Consider the following 23,965-nt stretch of genomic DNA (forward strand, 5'->3'; position numbering starts at 1 on the left):
AGGCTACCTAATCACCAATAGGACTGAACTGTCTAAGTTATCGTCTTCAAAATGGACCATGTAAAATGATCCACTGGGAATGAAAAGAACATACTCAAGCTTTTATTAACATACGTTGTTTATCTAACATAGAAATTTAGGTTTACTCATAATGAACATGGAGAGTCACAGGCAGCCTTCATTCAGCTTGTGTCAGAGTCACACGCCACATTCGGCACGAGAAGGGCTCTGCAGGAAGGATAGGCAGGCACAGTTTAGAGAGTTGGTGAGTAGTTCCTTCACTTGTCTTTTTAACATATTAGGGCATTTTTAAAAATAGGTTCTACATGGCTGATTTAATGGCTAAACAGATTAAACTGATATTATGGTAATTTAGCTAATCATAACATAGGAAATAAATGATTTAAAAATATTCATGTAATGATATCATTTATATGTGGAATCTAAAATATGGCTTAAATGAACCTATCTACAAAACAGAAACAGACTCGGAGACGTGGAGAATGGACTTGTGGTTGCTAAGGAGGAGACGGGGAGGGAGAGGGATGCACCGGAAGTGTGGGTTTGGGGGATGCAAACTATTACGTATAGAATGGAAGAACAACAAGGTCCTAATGTATAGCATGGGGACTATATTCAATATCCTGGGGTAAACCATAATGGAGAAGAATATTAAAAAAGTGTATATATGTGTATAACTGAATCACTTTTCTGTACTGCAGAGATTGGCATAACATTGTAAATCAACCATACTTCAATAAAAAAAATTGAGGAAAAATATTCAAGTAAAGAAATCTATTATTGAAAGTAATTCTAATGATGCCAGCCCAAGTCAACAATAAGGCATTGGCCTAGTTAATGCTTTTCTTACCTGTAGAATAGCTTTATCCAAATCTGCTAGGAAGCTGATTTCCAAAATGGGAAATTATCCCAAAGACTGTTTGAAATATAGATTGACATCTTCTACAACTACTCTTTATGTTTTTTTAACATCTAACTTGATATATCTTGTTCTTTTAAGATATGAGACTGAGATTGAAATTAAAGCAAAGTAATGAAATAAATGTAGCACAGATCCAACCTTTTAAACTGTTTCCTAAACTGCTAAATGAAAACTTCTTTCTCCTACAGAAGTAAACTTCAAACACACTGCAGGAAGTATTTTAGCAAACATGGAACTATTTTATAATGTTGCTTGGTTCAACTTAAGACTTTAAAATGTATATTTTTATGAACATTCTGTAACAAAATATATTAGAACACTGAACATAAATTAGAAATATGAAAGCATATATTTTGTGAGTTTTAAAAAATTTTTACTAAATATTGGGACATAGAATCCAAACTTCAGTGACCTATGACTTAGCATAATCCCTTTACAGATGAATGAGCAAAATGAGGTCCAGAGGCTTACAGACTACTAAGGTCAATACAAAACATTAATTTTTAAATTCTTTCGACTCCATTGCTTTCTATTTGCATTCATCCCCTTTTCAGGCTTAACTTATAAGGTATACATTTAGGTACACAAGTCCAGGGCAGACCACTAGACCTTATCCTCTTACAACTCTCCAAATGCTTTTATCGTTAAAGAATTATTGTTGGAAGCACAAAGGTGCAAGGAATAGTAAAGATAAGGCATCTGACCATCACAAAAAATGCAACAATGTGTGATAGAAGGACCCAGATACTAGAGCAGAAAGATACCACAGGATAAGCTAAGTGTTTATTCCTATAATTAACCTTGTCAAATGAACTCTCATAAGCAAGAGAATTACTAAAAATGTATTCACTATTTTGAACTGCACAGGAAAGTGAGGAATGGCTTAAAAATAAAAGGTTGATGTGGTCATCAACCTACCTGGGGCAGGTACAAGAGAATTTCCTTCCAAGATGAGGCATTTCCCTAGCCCCAGTCATTTTTTCTCTCCATGTTGGCTCTCTCTACTTTGTGGAGCTATTATCAGTGATCTACATAAATCCTGCAGCAGATGGTATACGTAGTCTTGGGTGACCACTGTGCTCTCCACCAGGGCAACCTGAGAAACACCTAGGTTTCAGCGCTCCACTCCACATTTTCTAAGAGAGGCAAAGGAATAACTGTTTTTGCTTCCCTGGTTGATTCGTATACTTTTGGGTCCCAACTCTCTGGCAGAGTGTGTTGTATGGCAGGGGTCCCCAGCCTCCAGCCATGGACTGGCACCTCCCATCAAATCAATGGCAGCATTAAATTAGGAATAAAGTACATAATAAATGTGATGCACTTGAATCATCCCCAAACCATCCCTCCCATCCCCTTCCTGGTTCATGGAAAATTTTTCTTCCATGAAACTGGTTCCTGGTGCCAAAAAGGTTGGCGATTGCTGCTGTATGGTAACCACAAGGGAGAAAAATCAGAGGTTTCCTTGCTGGCCTGAGATCATTAGGGGTGCCCCCTTCAAAGAAAGTATTATATTCATGCTGTGAACTTCAGTAAGATATATGAGAATGTTTGACCCATAAAGAAAATTAAACACTAGAATGGGTTCATTTAAGAAGAGGTTGTAAATCTTTACCTTGAAAGAGAAACCTCTTTTTGGTCTTCTGAGATGTGTCTTTGCTTACATGGAGGTGGTGGTGGGGCACTGGGACAGATTCAGCTAACACTTACTACATGCAACTATGTTCCAGAAACATGCATATTTAATGCTCAAGGTAAGCATAGAAGGCAGTCAGTGTTATTCCCACTTTACAGATGGGAATGTAAGACTCTGAGAGGTTAAATGTCTCATTTAAGTTCATTCAGCTAATAAGAGGCAGAAGTGGGATTGGCCACCAGGTCTCTGAAATGCACAACTAGTACATTTCCCACTGCCTTTGCACCACTATCCTGGTTTTTAAATTCAGGGCACCATTAATAAACAGATTAAAGAAAAAGTGTGGTTGCTGTTGTTGTTTAGTCACCAAGTCATGTCTGACTCTTTGTGACCTGATGAACTGCAGCCCGCCAGGCTCCTCCGTCCATGGCATTTCCCAGGCAAGAATACTAGAGTGGGTTGCCATTTTCTTCTCTAGAGGATCTTCCCAACCCAGGAATCGAACCTACATCTCCTGCTTGGCAAGCGGATTCTTTACCACTGAGCCATCTGGGAAGCCCCAAAGTAAAGAGACAGGAAACAAGAGGGAACAGCTAGTGTATTTGGTGAAATGGAAATATGCAGGCATTCCCTCTGATCATTTGATAGAACTATAATAACCCTTACAGTAAAGGGGAGTAAAAGAATCTCTCTAAACTGATGACTTATCACCCTGAAGTTGTGGGTCAACAAACAGGAAATATTCACTTGGTTTGAACTAGAACATAAAGTTCCTGTCTTAAAAGAAATTTATAGGATCATCAACAATGATAAGTGGCCGGGTCAGCTGTTGAGTTTCACATCTTCCATGGACAGAGCAGTCTTAATATCCCCCTGGAGCCATGATTCAGCACTGATTCAAGAAGCAGTTAACTTTCCATTAGAAGCCACAGCTGCCACTTCGTATATCAAGCAAGATTTCCTGGGTGGTCTCTCACTACACCATAATTATTAATGTGACTTTTTTTTATGGACTCGGACAGCTCTTAGCACAGAGCAGCATAGTTGTTATCCACTGAGCCAATACAGCTGCACTGCATTTGTTATATGCCCGTGATGTAATTTCATAAGCACAACATTAATTCTCTGTTTTACTATTACCTCTGCTTTGCATTGGTGTTTTTGATCAATGTAGGGACTGACAGAACAATCCTGGGGTTTAGAACAAGACAAGAGTGGTAGATGGAGTTAAGGCTTTGGGGCAAGTGTTCTGAGTTTGAATCCTTGCTTATCTGATTTTAGAAAATAACATATGTTTCTGGAGTCTTAGTGTTCTCAAATTCAGTGAAGTGGGAATGTAAGAGTTATCTTACTGAGTTATTGTGAGATAAACTCTAAAAAGTGCCCACTTAATAAATGCTAATCATCTTTCACCCAGGAAGTTTGGCTACTGTAATTCACATACTAGGGTTGATAGTAATATAAATATTATGATAACAAGAGCTAATACTTATTGTCAGTGCTTGAACAGGCCATCTCTCGGACTGTCCTCAGAACTTTGGTGTATTAACTAATTCAGTCTTTCTAACAAGTATTATGAGGTGGGGACTGATGGTATCTCATGGTAAAGATGGGAAAACTTTGACCTACAGATGGAAAATACCATGCCTAGGAAGTCCTATTTTAAAGCCCATACTTTCAGTCACTGTGCTGTGCTCATGGGATTTTCTCAGCAAGAATATGGGAGTGGGTTGCCATGCCCTCCTCCAGGGATTGAACCCATGTCTCTTGCGTCTCCTGCATTGCAGGCAGATTCTTTATCGCTGAGCCTCCGGGGAAGTCCCTCCATATCACCGCTTCCCATCATTCTAGAAGAAGAGTTCTACATCAAGATGTACAGAGGCAACACAGCACAGTGGTGATGAGCAAGGGTGTCAGTGCCTGAGTCAGTTCGTGAGAAAGTGAAAGTGAAAGTCTCTCAGTAGTGTCCAACTCTTTGTGACCCCATGAACGTCTATGGAATTCTCCAGGCCAGAATACTGGAGCTGTTCCATTCTCCAGGGGATCTTCCTAACCTAGGGATCAAACCCAGGTCTCCTGCATTGCAGGCAGATTCTTTAGCAGCTGAGCCACTAGGGAAGCCCACCTGAGTCAGTTTACCTGGTTTGAATTGCCACTTTGTACTTCTTAGTGATGCGTGCTTTGACAAGTCCTCATTCTGCTGTGCACCATCTTCTCATCCGTTAAATATGGATAATAGTAGGACTGCTATGAGAATTATTGATTTAAAATACATAAAGTGTTTAGCACATAGTAAATAAGATGTAAATCCCATTATATTAATAAACTATTTCCAGGTGGTAAATCTGACGATGGATGTCTTCAACACTGGAACTGTAAACAATCTGTCCCTGCCCCCTTCAATTATTACAAACCTTTCCTTATAATTCTGCATCAAATAACTTTGCCAGTATTTTATGAACTAAAATATTATCTCAATTTCTTCTTAATGTAATAACCCATTTTAATAACCCATTCTGGCCTCTGTAATGTGAACAGTTGTAAAACTCATTTGGGTCAGTGAAATCATAGGGTAAGAAAAAGAGGAGAAATAAAAACGTGGTCTTTAAAAGTAGGCACTCATTAGATCAGAGACCCCATCTGACATGCTAGCCATACCCACCATATGCAGACTGTAATTTTGAAAATTCATGCTGTAGCAGTGTCATCATTTTTAAAGACCTACTTTTAAAGACCATATTTTATTTTTTAAGGTCAAAAAACCTGCGTTCAGAATTTGAAGTCTGAAAGCTCAGAATTCCCTATAGTTGTTACAACTCCCTGTGCTACAGAATCTAGTACCTTCATCTTGTCTGGTGTAAGGAGTGGGATGTGAGCAACATTTTACTTCTTTTGGCAGAGTTTACCAGAGTCTAATTTTGAACTTTTCTTTGGCCAATAACTCTTAGTTTATGACTTGTAATTTGAAAGCTATGTTATCAGCACAGTTATACAGGAAAGGAGCACTTAGAAATTTCTCATTTTGAATAAGTCTAAATAAAAACAAACACAACTGAATAATGTCCATATAGGTCATTTATAATAAAATTTAAAACAGTGCTTTTTTTTTGTACTCTTTTGGGTTAATGTTTTTAAATCAAGAGTTTAATTCATGGTTGATGCAAATATCCTATCAGGTTGAAAACACATTTTAAAAATACTTGTGCTGGGACATAATGCTTAAGTTGAGAATATAGCAGAAGTCCTACCAAAGGAAATTAGTTAATATAACTTTCCCTTTTAATTCAAAACTACATCCATCTCTGGATTGATAATATCAGTCTAGAAAAAGTTTTTGAGTAAACACATTTGCTGGACAGATGGGAGAGAGAGAATAAATAGAAATTGAGGGGCAGAGAGACCAGAGATTGAGAACAGTTCAGGGACTTCCCTGGTGGTCCAGCGGCTAAGACTCCCCACTCCCAATGCAGGGGGCCTGGGTTCGATCCCTGATCAGGGAACTAGATCCCGAATGCTGCAACTAAGACCCAATACAGCTAAATAAATAAATATTACAAAAAAAAAAAAAAGAACTATTCAGCATGTCACTCTAAGGAGTAGGTCTCTCCTACTTCTCATAGCTCCAGGATATACTACAACCCAGCTGAGAGAGAAATGTGCCTCTTGGTCCATGTGTGTCTACTAACTTGTGCTCCCTGACCAGCTCTTCTGAATTCCTAACTGGTAAAAGGCTACCATGCACTAAACTTTCTGTTTCATTCTTAACACTGCACATGGTATCCACTCAAAATCTGGTTCAGCCTTGACAATCTGGAGGTTCACTTACCTCTCTTGAAATTTTTAGGTTGATGGAAGGCCATGGAAAGATTAGAGATGTGGCTGGGTGGAGCCTGAAGGTCACTTGGGACTAAACCATCATAAAATAAAGACTTTGCCTTTCAGGTGTGAACCAGACACACTTTAGGGAAACATGTGAGAGATGTGGTTTCTTTAGGATTCAATTATAGGAAGCCCAAGCCTTGACAACGTTCATGAAAGTCTCCTAGAATCACTTTGAAACGGGAAGGAAGGGGGCAGGACACAACCTTTAAAAAATGATATAGCTATAGGACATGACAAAGATGTTACAACCAACCGAGTCCAAGATGGTGGAAGATTCGACTTCCAGGAGACCTTGAGCCTCATTACATGCTCATTATAATACACTAGCATGCTAAATGGCACCCTCACCAGCACCATGACAGTTCTCAGGTCAACCATAAAAGGCCAAAAAGTGGGCAGAGGCCCAATTCCTGGAAATCTCCATCCCTTCCCCCAAATAACTGGAATAATCCTCCCATTCATTAGCCTATGAAATTACCCAGCCTATAAAAACTAACCATGCCATATTTCAAGGCTCTCTCACCTTCTGAATGGCCCACTCTCTGTCTGTGGAGTGTGTTTCTCTCTAAATAAATCCACTTCTTCTTATCACTTCATCTCCAAGTTCTTCTGTGACAAAGTAGGAACCTCAAATTCACTGGGAACAACTCTAAGGGTCCTTACTACCCATGAAGGATTGCTAGAATGGAGAAATAAGGAAAATCCTATTTGCTTGATCTCTTTCCCCTATTTGACAACTCCACTTTCAGCAAAGTCCCTAAGGAGCAGGTTAGATACTAAGTGTACTACATTCTAAAGAAGGCCTGTAACCATTTAAAATCACCTTGGAGTTAATAGTTGTATATTGGCAGTGGCTCCCTGCACTCACAAATCTACAGTACTTGGAAACATGGTCAGGATAAAGGCTATGTTACACACTTATTTGGGGCTTCTCTGGTGACTCAGATGGTAAAGAGTCCTCCTGCAATGCACAAGACCCAGGTTTGATCTCTGGGTTGGAAACATCCTTTGGAGAAGGGAATGGCTACCAACTCCAGTATTCTTACTTAGAGAATTCCATGGACAAAGGAGACTGGTGGGCTACAGTCTATGGGGTTGCAAAAAGTCGGATACGACTCACTTTTACACACTTATTTGGGGCATTTGGTTCAGGGTCTCAAGAGGACAATTACAATGACAGCAATATATTGCACACTTTGGAAAGAAAGACTTCCATATGCTGTATATTATCAGCAGATTCACTAATATCATATATTGTATTTCAACTATTAGCAACTGACGTGATTACAAAGTAATAAAACTTATCATTTTAATCATTATGCAGGCATTCAGATATTTAAATAACATTATCTTTAAAAGTGAGTACCTTGGGAAGCTTTAAATAAATCCCAATGAGGTTGTTACTTTCTTCTAAAGGAATTATCTTTAAATTAATTCATGAGTCACATAAGCAAATTTATCCTATCACTTTTTAGTCTGAACCATTCTAATTTAGTAATACTGTGAAAGTTTTTGGAGCAAATAATTTCATTATCTGGAACTGGCTGGTACTGGATTTTCCTGTCCTTGCTTGCAATTTCCCCAGGCAACTGCAGACAACTGGGGTAGTAAATATAACTGAAGTATTTAAGTGTCACTATTGTTCTCTGCATTATTATCTCCAGTAAATTTATATGGTCTCTTATATGACTTTGAGTAACATCACGGTGTAAGGAAAATGCGGACAAAAAGTCCTCAAATACATTGTAAGGCTTCAGGTTTAAGGGTCATATCTCCTCTCTTTCCAACCCCTGGCCCCCTAACCATTCACTCCCTAGGCCATTTAGGATACTTTTATGCTCTTAATAGAGGCTCAGTGCATGAATGCATCCCAAGTTGCTTCAGTTGTGTCCAACTCTTTGCAACCCTATGCACTGTAACCTGGCAGGCTTCTCTGTCCATGGGATTCTCCAGGCAAGAATACTGGAGTGGGTTGCCATGCCCTCCTCCAGGGCATTTCCCAACCCAGGGATTGAACCCTATCTCCTGCATTGCAGGTGGATTCTTTACCCACATATTCTCAATTCACTAGGTTGAAGGTTGAAACTTACTGTTCTAGTGTTTTCTTCCTCCTGAAACCTACATTTCTTAAAGAAAAAGCCTCCGGTATCCCCCTGGCTGGCTGGCTCACCACCAAAGTAAACAGGATTTTCAGAACATTCTCCATTTCTCAACCTGTCACACCGCTTTAGAGCAGTCAAACCAAATCCTTGTATTGAGCTCCTTTATTTTCAAATCTCTGAAAATCATCTCCACTCCATGCCCAGGATCATGCTTTTTGGATTTAATTATTTTTACCAGTTCTGATAAATCATTTCATCTCCTGGCTGTTCTTTTTGTGCAAGAGAAGGTTGCTTTTCCAGGGTGGGAAATAAGGCCCAGGGAGTAGACCATAATTTTCCAGATGTCTGTTTTCAAAAGCCCTTCAAAGAAAACCAGCCTGTTTGGCTTTGTCTTCTCTTTAATGGGTTTTTATGGCTTCTTTTACTTTGAAAATATCATATGCCCTGTATCTCACTGCTTTGATAATTTCCTCTTTTTCTGAATGTTTATCTCCAGTTTATTTTACCCAAATTCATTAGTTACAAGTATTTTGTTTATTTTTAAATTAATTCTTACCATTATTTTACAAATATTCCTTATTTCATTGATAATATTCCAAATCAGTGCCCCTTTAAAAAAATATTCTCAAGGATCTCAGATCTTGCATTTGGTGTATTTATATACTTTCCCCCTGTGTTAATGAAATGTTAATGACTTCCTACACCACATATTTTCAGAGCTGGATAGAAAAAGGAAGGAAACTAACACGTTTGTGGAAATTTTTACGCATGCTTACAAGGCAGGTAGCATTTATCCTTGTTTACAGATCGGCAGCTTAAGGCTCAGGGGTTAAGAGATTTGTCCAAAATCCCACAGCTAGGAAGTAGCAGGGTCAGAATGCCAGCCATGACTGACTGACTCAGAGCCTAGGTGCTCAGGTGAGCTTCTCAAAAAGTGCTCCTTTCAGGGTTCACTTTTCAGGTACCCCTCTTATTTGAGGGAATTTTTAGGAAAATCACTTGTGCTTTTTGAACCTCTCAGAAAAGATTATCATTACTGATTCCAAGAACAAGAAATATCAGTCAGGTTTAAGAGATAGGACTTAAGTGCTAAAGGCATTCCAGGTTGTCCTAAGTTTGTTGAAGCAAAGTCTGAAACAACCCAAATCATAGAGCTGCTACTCAGGTACAGGAAGTATTTCTATTTCTCTACTACTAGAAGGCAATGGCAACCCACTCCAGTACTCTTGCCTGGAAAATCCCACGGATGGAGGAGCCTGGAGGGCTGCAGTCCATGGGGTCACTAGGAATCGGACACGACTGAGCGTCTTCACTTTCACTTTTCACTTTCATGCATTGAAAGTGCAGGAAATGGCAACCCACGCCAGTGTTCTTGCCTGGAGAATCCCAGGGATGGTGGAGCCTGGTGGGCTGCCATCTATGGGGTCACATGCAGTCAGACACGACTGAAGTGACTTAGCAGTAGTAGTAGCATTTTTATTTCTCTTCATTCATAACAGCAATAATATTACTATTATATATTGTATCACAGTATAGTATATATAACATATAGAATATAATATGTAAAAGATATACTATGTATACACTATGTTCTTGTTGTTGTTCAGTTGTCGGGTTGTGTCTGACTCTTTTGGGAAAGAAAAGCCATAGGGAAATAAAACTTATCTCAAAATTTTGAAGTAAACACTCCAAAAGCTATATTCAAGGAAATATCACTTTGGGTACTTGATGTGCCTAATGTAAAACCCTTTAGCCAGAAGTGAAGAGGGAAAAGCAAGCTTGAGTGCTGGTTTTTCTAAGCTAGCTTCCTGTGATTTTATCTCTGCTTTCTTCCAGTTGGTGAGCTTCTTTGCTCTTCATTATACTTGCATGTAAAACTCCTGGGAACATATGAAAATTAGATTTTCCTTTTATTTTTACTTTGGCTCTTGATTTTATTACACTATTAATATCATACTAAAAAAGTGCTCAGTGGCAGTTGGCTAATTAGTCTTATTCATATTGAAAAAGGACCATAATCCCATCTGAAACTTTGCACAGTGAAGCTCAGTGTTTTCTACTCAGACAGTTCTCAACCATAATGATATAATTATACCATTTTCTCAGCAGCATCACCCACATACTATAATTACAGTCAAAGCTAAGGCTATGTTTATAGTGTACTAAAGAGGATGGAATTGTTTCATTTTAAGTGATTCATTTACCTCCTCTGTTGGTAACAGAAATGCATGGTAATGGAAAGAGTCATGGTTTAATATGCTTCTCTGAACAACAACTTCAGACACCAAAAACGATAAAGCTCCCAAACCCCACTATGAGAAAGTATGGAAAACATGATTTCCAGTCTGGTTGCCATAATGACTCCTCATTTGAAAATCTAGGATGGGCAAGGGAATGCAAACTAGCATGCCACTGTGGGGTCTTGGGAGGCTCTCAGTTGATCTGCCTGGTGCAGGACAACCCCACTCAATCACGTCAGTTTGCAGGACTGACATTGTGGCTCGGAGCCTATAGGATGATGACTCATCTAAGCACAGGGAACTTCTGGAAGTTCTGGAACTTGGTGGAACCTGCAACCATTCGTTCCTTTACAGATGAATGAATGAATGGATATATCATTCACATCTACTATAGGCTAGTTCTAGATGCCAAGTGCACAGCAAGAGACAAAGCAGAAATCACTGTTTTCTTGGAACTCAATTCCAATGAGTTTTAGATCTGTCTTTTGCTTATTTACTTGAGTGAATAAAAAGTTTCATAGTTGATTTACAAAATTGTGTTAGCTTCAGGAGTATAGCAAAGTGATTGGTTACACATATTCATGTATACACACATATATTCTTTTTCAGGTTATTTTACATTATAAGCTATTATAAGATATAGAATATAGTTCCTTATGCTATACAGTAAATCCCTATTGCTTATTTTATACATAGTGGTGTAGCTGTTAATCTCATACTCCTAATTATCCCTCCACTCCCCTTTCCCCTTTGGTAACCACAGATTTGTTTTATATGTCTGTGAGGCTGTTTCTGTTTTGTAAATAATTTCACTTGTATTATTTTTTCAGATTCTACATATAAGTGATATAATATTTGTCTTTGTCTGAATTTCATTTAGTGTGATAATCTCTAGTTTCACACATGTTGCGAATAGAAATATTTCATTCTTTTTTAGAACTGAGGAATATCCCGTTGTATGTATATACACCATATCATCTTTTTTCATCTATTGATGGACACGTAGGTTGCTTCCATGTATTGGCTACTGTAAACAGTGCTGCTATGAACACTAGTGTGCATGTATCAGAAAGCTTTTACTTTTACTGTGACATAGGCTCACCCATATTAGCTTGCATGAAAAAATGCCAGTCCACCATAGATTGGAAGCACCATTTTCTTGACATATGGGCATGGACCCAACCTGGCAAAGAGAGGGATGATTGGAACAGTCTGGTGTTAGATGTTCTGGGGTTCATTTGTAATCAGCTAAGAGAGAACACCCATCTGCTCTCCAACATTGATGAGGTAGAGACGGCCACTTCATTTCCAGTATTTCATCTCCTCTCACTGGCTTGCCCAAAGCCTGTGGTTGAAAATGTTTCATAAAATCTTGACTTTCTTTGACTTTTCTTGCCCCATGGAACCTTAAGTACGGCAGGAGTAGCAGACAGCATTGTGGGAAACCATAAAGGATCCCTTGATGGGCAGATAGATGCATATGGGTAGGTATGTGGCTCATGGTTCTGTTTTAGGAATTATTTCTCAAATGCATGGGGTTTCCTTTTCTTTTTATAACAGCTAAATTATGAACTGATTTTCATAGCTTTCAGGCCAACAAGCAGATGCCTGTGTTATAAATGATTCCTTTCCTTGGTTCTGATACATCCAACAGCTGAGCCTAAGCTGCTTAGAAATCAGGCAACAACACGAAGGGGACTGAACAGTCTTTGAAATGAAATTCCATTATTTTGGGGTTTCATTTAGATTTCCTCCTATTTATATGGGCTTGAGTGACTATCTATCTTCAGAGCTCTCAACCTCTAAGCCCCTGACATAGGACAGCAGGGCAGAAGTAGAGAGGAGGCAGGTTGAGCAGCGTGGACAAGGGCAGGGGTGGCCATTTTTCAAATATGTACTGCAGGCTTGTAAATGTCAAGCCTTAAAGTTGGACCTTCAAGAACAAATATCTTGGAGGCAGAAATAAGAGACTGCATTTAGAAAATTGCAACTAACTGGTTCTATTTTCTGTCCTCACTTTTTGGTTTGTGATTTAATCAGAAGCCTGTTGGTTATTTTTCTTTTTCTTCTTTTAGGAGTGGCAAGAGGCTAATTCAAAGGGGAAAGAATGTAAATACTCCATGGCCACGCCATCTTGGAATCTCTCTAGGGACACAGCAATGTTCACTGTAATTTGACTTCAGCTCTAGGAAATTGCTTGCATCAAAATCGAACCTCTAGCAGAAGTTGCACAAGCAAATTCATCATGGTAGGTTAACAGCAGGAATGAAAATTTCAGTCCAAATTGAGCTCAAATACATCCTAGAGCCACAGTCTTAAATTCTAGACAAGTCATTTTCCTTGCCACTTGAAAACAGAGTATCATCTTTCAATATGAACCATTTGGGACCACACACTTCAACACAATTCATGTCTAGTTAGCTAGAACTCAGTATTTTCTGGTTTTCCCATAGCAATTTTCTAAACTAATATGTTCATATAAATGCCTTTTCCATATAAATGCCTTTTCATAGACTTCTGGTCACCAGTAAAGCCAACTCATGGCTTCCACTGGGGTTGTGAATTATCTCTATTTGGGGGTGGGGATGGGTATCTCTTCATGAGGGATTATTCTATTTTTATTATGGAATTTGCAAATACACAAAAATAGCAAGCATGGTTTTAATATGGTCCTCACCCAGCTTAAACAATTATCAGCATTGTTTATCCTGATTGACCTATCCTGTTTTGTACTTTCTTTGCCTTTGTTTTTAATCATCTGCTTTCACCTATAGCTACATACATACGTATCTTTAAAAGCTAAGGACTCTCTCATTAAAAAAATAATCTAATATTATACCTAGCAAATTAATAATGACTCCTCAGTATCATCTAATGCACAGTTTGTGCTCAGATTTCCAAAAATATCTCAAAAAATGTCTTTTGGCCATTTGTTTGAATCAGGATGCAAACTAGGCCCATGCAATGTCTCAAGTATGTCCAAATACATAACACTTCTCATTTTTTTGTTACATCATTGTTTTGGTTGAAGATAATTTTCTTTAGGGTTTAGGCATTCTTAATGAGTCATTTAAGATATCCCTCTTGTTCTGCTATTTTCTATAAACTGGCAGTAAGACCCAGAGGCTTATTGACTTTATCTCTAATGGAAAGAATCCATTATGGGTAGCTGTGAACTCCTGTATCAGGGACATATTATATGATGACAAGACTTCTCTATGTTTGAAATGTTGTCAGCCTGATTAATCTAGAATAGAGCATTTTTTATCATTTACTGATGATCTTGCCCAAGTCATATGTCATTGGTGGTGGTGGTTTAGTCATTCAGTTGTGTCCAACTCTTGTGACCCAACTCTTGTAGCCCACCAGGCTCTTCTGTCCATGGGATTTCCCAGGCAAGAATACTGGATTGGGTTGCCATTTCCTTCTCAAAATCATTATGTCATTAGGGCTTCTAAACTGGTGATTTCTCTAATCTGCCACTTTAGCTGCATTTATTAGCTAAGTATGCTAAATGAAGAACAATAACAACCAAAAGAAAACAACTTTCCTTTACCTTGAAATGCAATTCATATAAAAATTCAAGGTAATTTCTTATTTTCCTAATGTATCAGTTTTTATAACAATGAGTAAATACCCTAGTAACTTTCAAAGGTGACCATTTTAAAAAAAGTATCCTTATGAACTTACTGATGATTCATGTTTTGATGCAATTTTTAGGGGACTGTAATGATAGGAATGGAAAGGATGAAGTCATTTCATCTTTTTTCAGTTATTCTGAGCTGTATTCAGATAAAAAGCTCACTGTAATCTTGGCTAACTTTCCTCTTTCCATTCTCCCTTTTACCTCTCTGTCACTCTACTATTTCAGCAGCCTCCCTCTATAAAAATGGCTGGAAGCAAGCATTGAGACTAGATGACATCTTTAAATCCATCTATATATACAAATTCTCAAGGCAAACCCCTGTGGGTTTTTTTTTTAAGTTAAAAAAATTTAAAAATATGCATTTTTTAAAATTGGAGGGTAATTGCTCTATGGGTATTTAGTGAGGGATTCACACATACTTAGGGAAAGGTAGGTACAGACATCCACACTCTATATATTTGATCCATGATCTACATGTTTGATCGCTAGAGCCACACCATGCCCACAGCATTGAGCACAGCTGCAGAGGTGCCAGTCACTAGCAACCGTGCTCCTTTGAACACTAGTGGCCACTGGTAGGTAATGCTTTGAAAAGAAGTTCCCTGGCCAACTATTTTCAGGAAGTGCTGTGGTTCTTTTATTTCTTTTGGATATTCACAGTGTGCCCAAACAGACAGATTAGAGACTCTGAGTGGTTTTGTAATGAAGAAGCCTGTTTAACTTTGCATGTTCCAGCATTTCCCAAGCACTGGAAACATGGTAGGCTAAACAGTTAAGGCCAGAGTTCTTTGCAAGGGTGTGTGAGGAATATTAGTGGAGGAAATTTAAAAAAAACTTTATGCTACTTCATATAAAATAGATAAGCAACAAGGTCCTACTGTATAGCACATGGAACTATGTTCACTATCTTGTAATAACCTATAATAAAAGAGAATCTGAAAAAGAATGTATCTATCTCTGAATCACTTTGCTGTACACCAGAAACTAACACAATATAAGTATCTCTGGTATACCTCTGACTGTGCCCTTAGTTGCAAAATATGTCTTTGCAGATGTAATTAAGGTAAGGATTTCAAGATGAGGTTATCTTGGGTTAGGGCTCTAGATGGAACGGTGGGTGTCCTTATAAGACAAAGAAAAGAAGACCAGACATAGAGACACAGGGGGAAGACTGTGTGAAGATGGAGACAGGGACTGAAGTAATAAATCTACAAACCAAGAAACACCAACAATGGCTAGGAGAGAAGAAGGAATACATTCTCAGAGAGTCCAGAAGGAATCAACATTGATGTCACCTTGATTTTGACTTCTAGCTTCCATAAACATGACAGATTAAACTTTGTTGTTTTAAGCTACTAGGATTAGGTAATTTGTTACACAGCCATTCCAGGAAATAAATACAATATGCCTGAATCAATGGAGATTGACTCAGGAGATCTGTGGTAGATGGCATTCGTACTTACTGAAATGTCCACAGCTGATTCTGATGGACATGTACATCAAGAATCACCACTTCAGGACCCTGAGGGTTGACCTGCTTATATTGACATCCTGTTGGATTTAGTCACCTGATGTGATGAGCTGACTCATTGGAAAAGACCTTGATGCTGGGAAAGATTGAGGGCAACAGGGGATGAGATGGTTGGATGGCATCACAGACTCAATGGACATGAGTTTGAGCAAGCTCTGGGAGATAGTGAAGGACAGGGAAGCCTGGCATGCTTCAGTTCATGGGGTTACAATGAGTTGTAAATGACTTAGCAACTGAAGCACAGCAATGGAATTTAGGCTCTTGCTGTGACTCCAGCAGACCAATAAAACTTTCTGTTCTTTACCCCCAAGTCTGTTTTTCAGAGAGCGCAGTCCCAAAGAAAATGCTATCAGGTCATCCCTTAGGTAGTACACTGGAAGTAGTTTTTATAGGCGGTGACGACGGTCAAGGCTGCATGAGTAGAAAGAGGACTACTCTTCAGTAGGTTCAAAGGGAGGAGACGAAGATCAGCACTTGGATCATCCAATTAGCCACGCGGATCTCACTTGAAGAGATCCGTCTCATTCTGCAGCCTGAACAAGGCGGAGCTTTTTTCCTTTTGGTAATTTGAGAAACCCTGGTCTCCTATGACTTCAAACCCTTCTAGTTCACTTATAATCCTTCTAGACTCAGTTGCCTTCTTTTTCTCAGCTGCCCAAGAAGGCTGCTTCTTTCATCTCCAGCTTTTATTCATCTGAAAACATCTTCTCTTCCCCACCTGTTCTCATTTTAGTGCTTAGCTTCCCTGGCCCTCTGGATCTGGTCTGCCCTCTCAGTCTTTGATTTCTCCAAAGGAGTAGGAGATGTCTCTCCAGTCCTGTCAAGAGCTAATGATTAATAAACAAGGCATCTGCTCTTAAAAATACCTCCACAAGGAGAAGTTTGCCAGTCAGGAAAGAGCTGATGTATGTTCTTCTGGTTTTCTGGTTTGACAGCTTCTCATACAGAGGCTGACTAGACCCTAGGAGGTTATTTGCTCATGGTTTAACCAAGATTATCCAGTCAAAAACTAAATTTGGGAGAAGCTACCAAAGAAAAATTTCCAAAAGTTTTGCCCCAGTTGTTTCTTCATCCAGGAAGGCTGAAGTGTGATGATGGGGGATAAGACAGTGAAGGAGATATTCCTTCTCCTTATAAACCACAGAGGTCCTGATCCAGCTCTTGGAGCCAGCCACAGTTCACCTGCTACCCAGTTCGAACAGGCTGTCGGAGCCTAGACTGGGCATTTAACCATTAGTTAATATATTATTTGTTGCTGCTGTTAAACTCGATTTGAGAAGCCTCCTTATAGCTGAACTTCTGAAGCAAAACCAAATTTTAAGTTAGGGACTCCAGGGACTTATAAATGTATACACATAAAGGAATCCCAGCAATAAAACAGTCCTGGATTATTACCAAATGACTCACCCAGGTAGTAAATGTTCTAAAAGCTCAAAGAAAGAAGCTTAGGCCTGAGTGTAGTTCAGTCGGGGGTAAAGTTGCCCTTTAGAAAAGTAGAAAAAGTTTGTTGTAATCACATATCTTTTCACTGTCTGGACAGCTTCATGACTTCTAGAACTAAGGACAGTCTTTTTCAGGGGAAAGAGGAAGAAAAGGAAACAACTTTCTACAAGGTGCCAAGTAATGTGGTCAACATTTGATCTAATCCTGCCTCAGGGCAGTCCTGAGGCAAGACAGTGAAGCAAGGAAGTCAGCTTCCAGGCTGCTCTTTCCTCCTCTTGCCCACCACCTCCTTGTTGGGGTGTCCACCTGGTGTCCACATCTCATCCTCTGAAGTCTGGCAAGCCCCTCAGTCCCTTCCTCTCAGTAAGTACCCCATGCTCCCCCAGCTCTAAAGGGCCAGCCTGACCTATAGTCCGTTTAGTCAAAGCTATGGTTTTTCCAGTAGTCATGTATGGATGTGAGAGTTGGACTATAAAGAAAGCTGAGCACCGAAGAATTGATGCTTTTGAACTGTGGTGCTGGACAGCTCTTTAGAGTCCCTTGGACTCCAAGGAGGTCCAACCAGCCAATCCTAAATGAGATCAGTCCTGAATATTCATTGAAAGGACGGATGCTAAAACGGAAACTCCAATACTTTGGCCACCTGATGGGAAGAACTGACTCCTGGGAAAAAGACCCTGATGCTGGGAAAGATTGAAGGCAGGAAGAGAAGGGGATGACAGAGGATGAGATGGTTGGATGGCACCACCAACTTGATGGACATGAGTTTGAACAAGCTCCAAGAGTTAGTGATGGACAGCCTGGCATGCTTTAGTCCATGCAGTCTCAAACAGCTGGACATGACTAAGTGACTGAACTGAACTGACTTATAGTCCAGGTTGAAGTGCTTACAGAAGAACATGAAGAACGCAGGGCTTCTCAGATGAGGGTCTTCTGGGATATGAAGTTGTGTTCTTTTTTTTGTAGAGATAAGTGACAATGAAAAGGCATCTTTCTAATATTAAAATTTATTTTTTTAAATAAATTTTTCTCAAACGGGCATTCTCTGGAGTCTGTGAGAATTTTATTACCTTAAAAAATATACTACTTGAAATAGAACTACCATATGACGCAGCAGTCCCACTCCTGGGCATATATTTGGAGAAAAGCATAATTTGAAAAGATTCATATACCTAGTCGTGTCCAACTCTTTGTGACCCCATGGACTGTAGCCCACCAGGCTTCTCTGTCCATGGGATTCTCCAGGCAAGAATACTGGAGTGGGTAGCCATTCCCTTCTTCAGGGGATCTTCCTGACCCATGGACTGAACCCTGGTCTCCTGCACTGCAGGCAGATTCTTTGTCATCTCAGCCACCAGGGAAGCCCCTTTCTTTTTTCACTTTCAGTGTTCATAGCAGCACTATTTATAATAGTCAGGATGTGGAAGCAACATGAATGTCAATCAACCGAAGAATGGATAAAGAAGGTGTGGTATATATAAACAACGGAGTATTACTCAGCCATAAAAAGAACAAAATAAGGCCATTTGCAGTGATGTAGATGGATGTAGAGATTATCATACTGAGTGAAGTAAGTCAGACAGAGAAAGGCAAATATGATATGATACTACTTATATGTAGAATCTAAAAAAAATGGTATAAATGAAGATATTTACAAAAAACAGAAATAGACTTACAGATGTAGAAAACAAACTTAAGGTTACTAAGGGGAAAGTGGGGGTGGAAGGAATAAATAAAGAATAACTAGAGTCCCCTAGAGTACAGGGAACTCTATTCAGTACTCTGTAATGACCTATATGGGAATGGAATCCAAAGAAAAGAAAGAAAGTTAGTCGCACAGTCGTGTCTGACTCTTGAGCTCCTATGGACTGTAGCCTGCCAGGCTCCTCTGTCCATGGGATTTTCCAGGCAAGAGTACTAGAGTGGGTTGCCATTTCCTTCCCCAGGGGATCTTCCTGACCCAGGGATCAAACCTTGGTCTCCTGCATTGCAGGCAGATTTTTTACCAACTGAGCTACAGAATCCAAATAAGAGTGGATACATGTATACATATAACTGATTCACTTTGCTGTACAGCAGAAATTGACACAACACTGTAAATCCACTATACTCCAATGAAAATTAACTAGAAATATACTACTCAATATGAGATACATTCTATTTGATTCAGCATCCTTCTTGTCCTCCTAGAAAATATAAATAGAAGGAAAGCTCTGGTGACTGAGGTGAGGAGGTAGATGGGATGCTTAAGGGTAATAGTCATAGTAGCAGCAGCAGCAAGAGTAAAAAGAATAAAATATCTAATTTTTATTCTACATCTACTTTGTGCCAGGAATTTTCCTATGTACCTATCTGCTCCTCAAAATGATCCTCTGAGATAGATGTCAATATCACCATTGACAGATAAATCAGAGTCCACAGCATGTCAGCAGTATGCCAGGTGCATTCACACATAACAACTCATGTTCCCCAGCTCCCCGAACTCCGAAGTCCTCATCACACAGCTTGGGACACCAATTGCAACCAACAAGAGAATTTCTACAACCACTACTGGTTTAGAAGAACAAACACCTCTAATACTTTTGTAGTACATTCTTGTCTGCTTTTCCCTAGGAGAAAGAAAAACGGCAGAAGAGAAAATGCATTTGCTGCTCTCAGATTTGGGAAACGATTCTCATCAGTGTCAGTGTTGTGGAGAGGATGCTAAACTCAAACGCCATGAGATCTAAACTAACACTTCCCCCTCTACCTTCCTTCTGCATTTGCTCTCAAGTCTCTCCTGGAACTCAGTATAATATTCATTTAACCAATAGTCATTTTTTATCAGGCCCTGTTTATGTTGCGGCAGAACATATGTAGGGCATATAAAGATGAGGGAAGACCAAATTCTTTCCCTCTAAGAGTTTACAATTGAAGGGAAGTTACCATATGGATACAGGCCACCTGAGTTCAACCAAAAGATGTACAACCTCAAAAGCTCTTGGAATTCAGAAGAAAAGTTTTAGTTCAGTTATTTTTGGTTTAAATATGTATCATTTCTTATTGCATACATTTGCCATTTCTCTGGGATCTGCTTGGCAGGAGCACAGAGCTGCTCCTGGAAATGTTTGCTCTCCTATGAACCCATATTTGGAGTGCTACAACTATTGATTATGGAATATTAAGTGAGGAAAAAAGAAGAGTTAAAGGCTGCTTTTCCATAACACCGAAAACGAAAAGATAATCTGTAGCAGTAAAGACACGAATGTTACCTAAGAACATGTTGAGGACACACAAAGGCCATTCATCTGAACAGTAACATCTACTACGACGAAGTGGGGTTTCTGACTTATGAGTCTTTCATGATGCACAATTTCCTAACAGGACAGTCTCCTGTCTTTATTCTTCAGTGTGGATTCAGTGCTCAGTGGCAGCAGTCAGCTTATGGATGATCCACAAACCCACAAAGTCAAGCCTGACCTCAAACTGAAGCTGTGTGTTGTTGACTAACTCACTCTTCATAAGATAAAATGTTATGTGATAATGATGACACATCTCAGACAGTTCAGTTGCAAACTATTGCCTATTCAATCCATCACACCAAGCATTCACAGATGCTCAGCTTTCATTTTGTGGAATACCAATAATGATAGAAATGTACAAGTCCACACTGCTTGGTAGATACTGTTAATCTTACTTTACAATAGAATGTTTTTCAGAGGAGGTGACTGTGAAGGAAATTCATAAAATTGCATCCTGGATTCTCATTAATGTTACCAACTGAAGGCAATTTTATATAGGAGACTAAAAAACAACAACAAATTCAAACATGATGACTAAAAATACCTTATTACAGAAACAATCTTTTTTCTGTTTATAAAAGGGGTTGGCATACTTTTTATTCAGGGGCCAGATAGTACATATTTTAGGCTTGCAGACTTGTCTATGTTTTAGTTGCTCAGCTCTGCCTTGGTATTCCCAAAGCAGCCATAGATGATCTGAAGCAAATTGGTCTGGTTGTATTGCAATAAAACTTTACAAAACAAGCATCTGGTCTGATGACTGCAGCTTGCCAACCCCTGGTTTAAATATTTGTTGGTCTTAAAAAAGAATTAGCTCTTTTTTGTATTATGTATTGTGAATTACTTGCAAATCAATTTCCTACAAATTATATATATTTAAAATCCCTTTGAAAGTTATACAGACTATTTTATTTTTTAAATTTTTAATTGAAGGATAATTGCTGTATAATATTGTGTTAGTTTCTGCCATACATCAAACGAATCAGTCATAGGATACATATATCCCCTCCCACTTGAACTTTCCTCCCACCTGCCACCCCATTCTATCCCACTAGGTTGTCACAGAGCACTGGATTTGAAATCCCTGCATCATATAGCAAATTCCCACTGGCTATCTATTTTACATATGGTGCAATCAGTTGTCTCTTAAGTTATTTTTCATTTAAATATATATTATCTCATATTACATGTGCTTGCCATAAGGCACGCTATTATCTGAATTTCTATTCAATGTACCTGTTTTTGAATTTCATAAATCTTTTTTATAAATGTGATGTTCAGTCTGCTTTCTTATTGCACAGATGAATCTATATTAAAATCAGGGCACACCTATGATGAATTCAAGATTTTTTTTCTCAGTGCAAAAGTACACATTATCTGAAAAACTGTGCATTGCATGTAGGAGCTGGTGTGGACAAAGGCCTTTTAGGGATGACAGAGTCTGGGGTCCTCACCCTAGAGAGGCTTCTGCGTGCAGAAGCAAGAGCTTTCTTGAGAGCAGTGATCCCAGAGTGGGTTTTGAAGCTGTAGAACTTAGCAGTTCAGCAGGGCTGCAGGCTAGAACTCCAAGGTCACAATCAACTTTGGGATGCTTTAACTTTCAGATCATGAAAGAGTTTGCCACCCACTGGGGTTATCCAGGGTGAAAGAATGGTTGTCTTGGATTTCACCCCTGAGAAGTGTGCATTACGCTCTGGAAGAGACACCACGCTAGGAATGGGTATAGAGAGTCCACACAGGCCCCTGGAATTTTTAGATGGACGTTTAATCGCCCTTCTCAGGCTTAAAAAAAATATTACTTCCATGATCCAGGTTTTCTAAAGCTTATACCCACAGACTTCCAATTCTTTTCTTACTGTTTTAGGATCCATCATAAACAGACAACCTTGACATACGTTGACAATCAGAAGGGACCTGCAGGTGCTTGAGGAGGCTGGTCTTGAGCTGTGGGCTCGCTCCCCACTCCAGATATTCAGTTAACGCTGGCCTGAGCGGGTGCACAGAGAACAGGTCTCTCGTAAACTGAATGGGAAGCATCTACTCACTGCTGATTATGGCTCAGCAAATTGCTGGGAGTTGAGAAGGATAAAGAAGTTAAGACCTACTATTTATCTTACAAAGAATCGTTAACTCCCCAACAATCACATGTGAAGGCAGACAGTGTATAATGAAGCACCATCACTGGGAACTAATAGCAGGCATTATCTGCATATTTCAGGCTGGAAAAAGTCACTATCAAGTCTCTACTTGAAGATAACTGAACACTGTTATTTCACTGATCAATAACATGCATTATCTACACTTTATTTTGTTCATCTAGGTGAAGATATAAAGCATCACACTGCTGGTACTTTCTTTAATCTCTCGTTGGTCGGTTAAAGAGACTTAGGAGAACTGTGGGCTTTTGGGGTAGCTCAGCTGGTAAAGAATCTGCCTGCAGTGCAGGAGACCTGGGTTCGATCCCTGGGTTGAGATGATCCCCTGGAGAAGGAAATGGCAACACGTTCCACTATTCTTCCTGGGAAATCCTATGGACAGAGGAGCCTGAAGGGCTATAGTCCATGGAGTCACAAGAGTTGGACATGACTTTTCCTGCAAAGATGGGCACAAAAAAGGACAGAAACGGTATGGACCTAACAGAAGCTGAAGATATTAAGAAGAGGTGGCAAGAATATACAGAACAACTATACAAAAAAGATCTTCATGACCCAGATAACCACGATGGTGTGATCACTCACCTAGCACAAGACATCTTGGAGTGTGAACTCAAGTGGGCCTTAGGAAGAATCATTACAAACAATGCTAGTGGAGGTGATAGAATTCCAGCTGAGCTATTTCAAATCCTAAAAGATGATGCTGTGGAAGTGCTGCACTCAATATGCCAGCAAATTTGGAAAACTCAGCAGTGGCCACAGGACTGGAAAAGGTCAGTTTTCATTTCAATCCAAAAGAAGGGCAATGCCAAAGAATGCTCAAATTACCACACAATTGAACTCATTTCATATGCCAGCAAAGTAATGCTCGAAATTATCCAAGCTAGGCTTCATCAATATGTGAACTGAGAACTTCCAGATGTTCAAGCTGGATTTAGAAAAGGCAGAGGAACCAGAGATCAAACTGCCAACATCTGCTGGATCATAGAAAAAGCAAGAGAATTCCAGAAAAATATCTTCTTCTGCTTCATTGACTATGCTAACACCTTTGACTTTGTGGATCACAACAAACTGTGGGAAATTCTTCAAGAGATAGGAATACCAGACCACT

General features: G+C 39.3%; 1 protein-coding gene across 11 annotated transcripts in view; it reads right to left on the reverse strand.

Annotated features, from left to right (window-relative positions):
* Window positions 1-23,965, reverse strand: part of GHR (growth hormone receptor) — a 298,291-nt gene that overhangs the window by 53,082 nt on the left and 221,244 nt on the right. Inside the window, exon 1 of one of the 11 annotated variants that reach the window (XM_060400210.1) lies at window positions 147-22,235. The gene's annotated coding sequence lies outside the window, so the exon portion shown is untranslated. 11 annotated transcript variants of the gene reach the window in all.

This window comes from Ovis aries, chromosome 16, assembly GCF_016772045.2.
Source record: "Ovis aries strain OAR_USU_Benz2616 breed Rambouillet chromosome 16, ARS-UI_Ramb_v3.0, whole genome shotgun sequence".
Taxonomy (NCBI): Eukaryota; Metazoa; Chordata; class Mammalia; order Artiodactyla; family Bovidae; genus Ovis; species Ovis aries.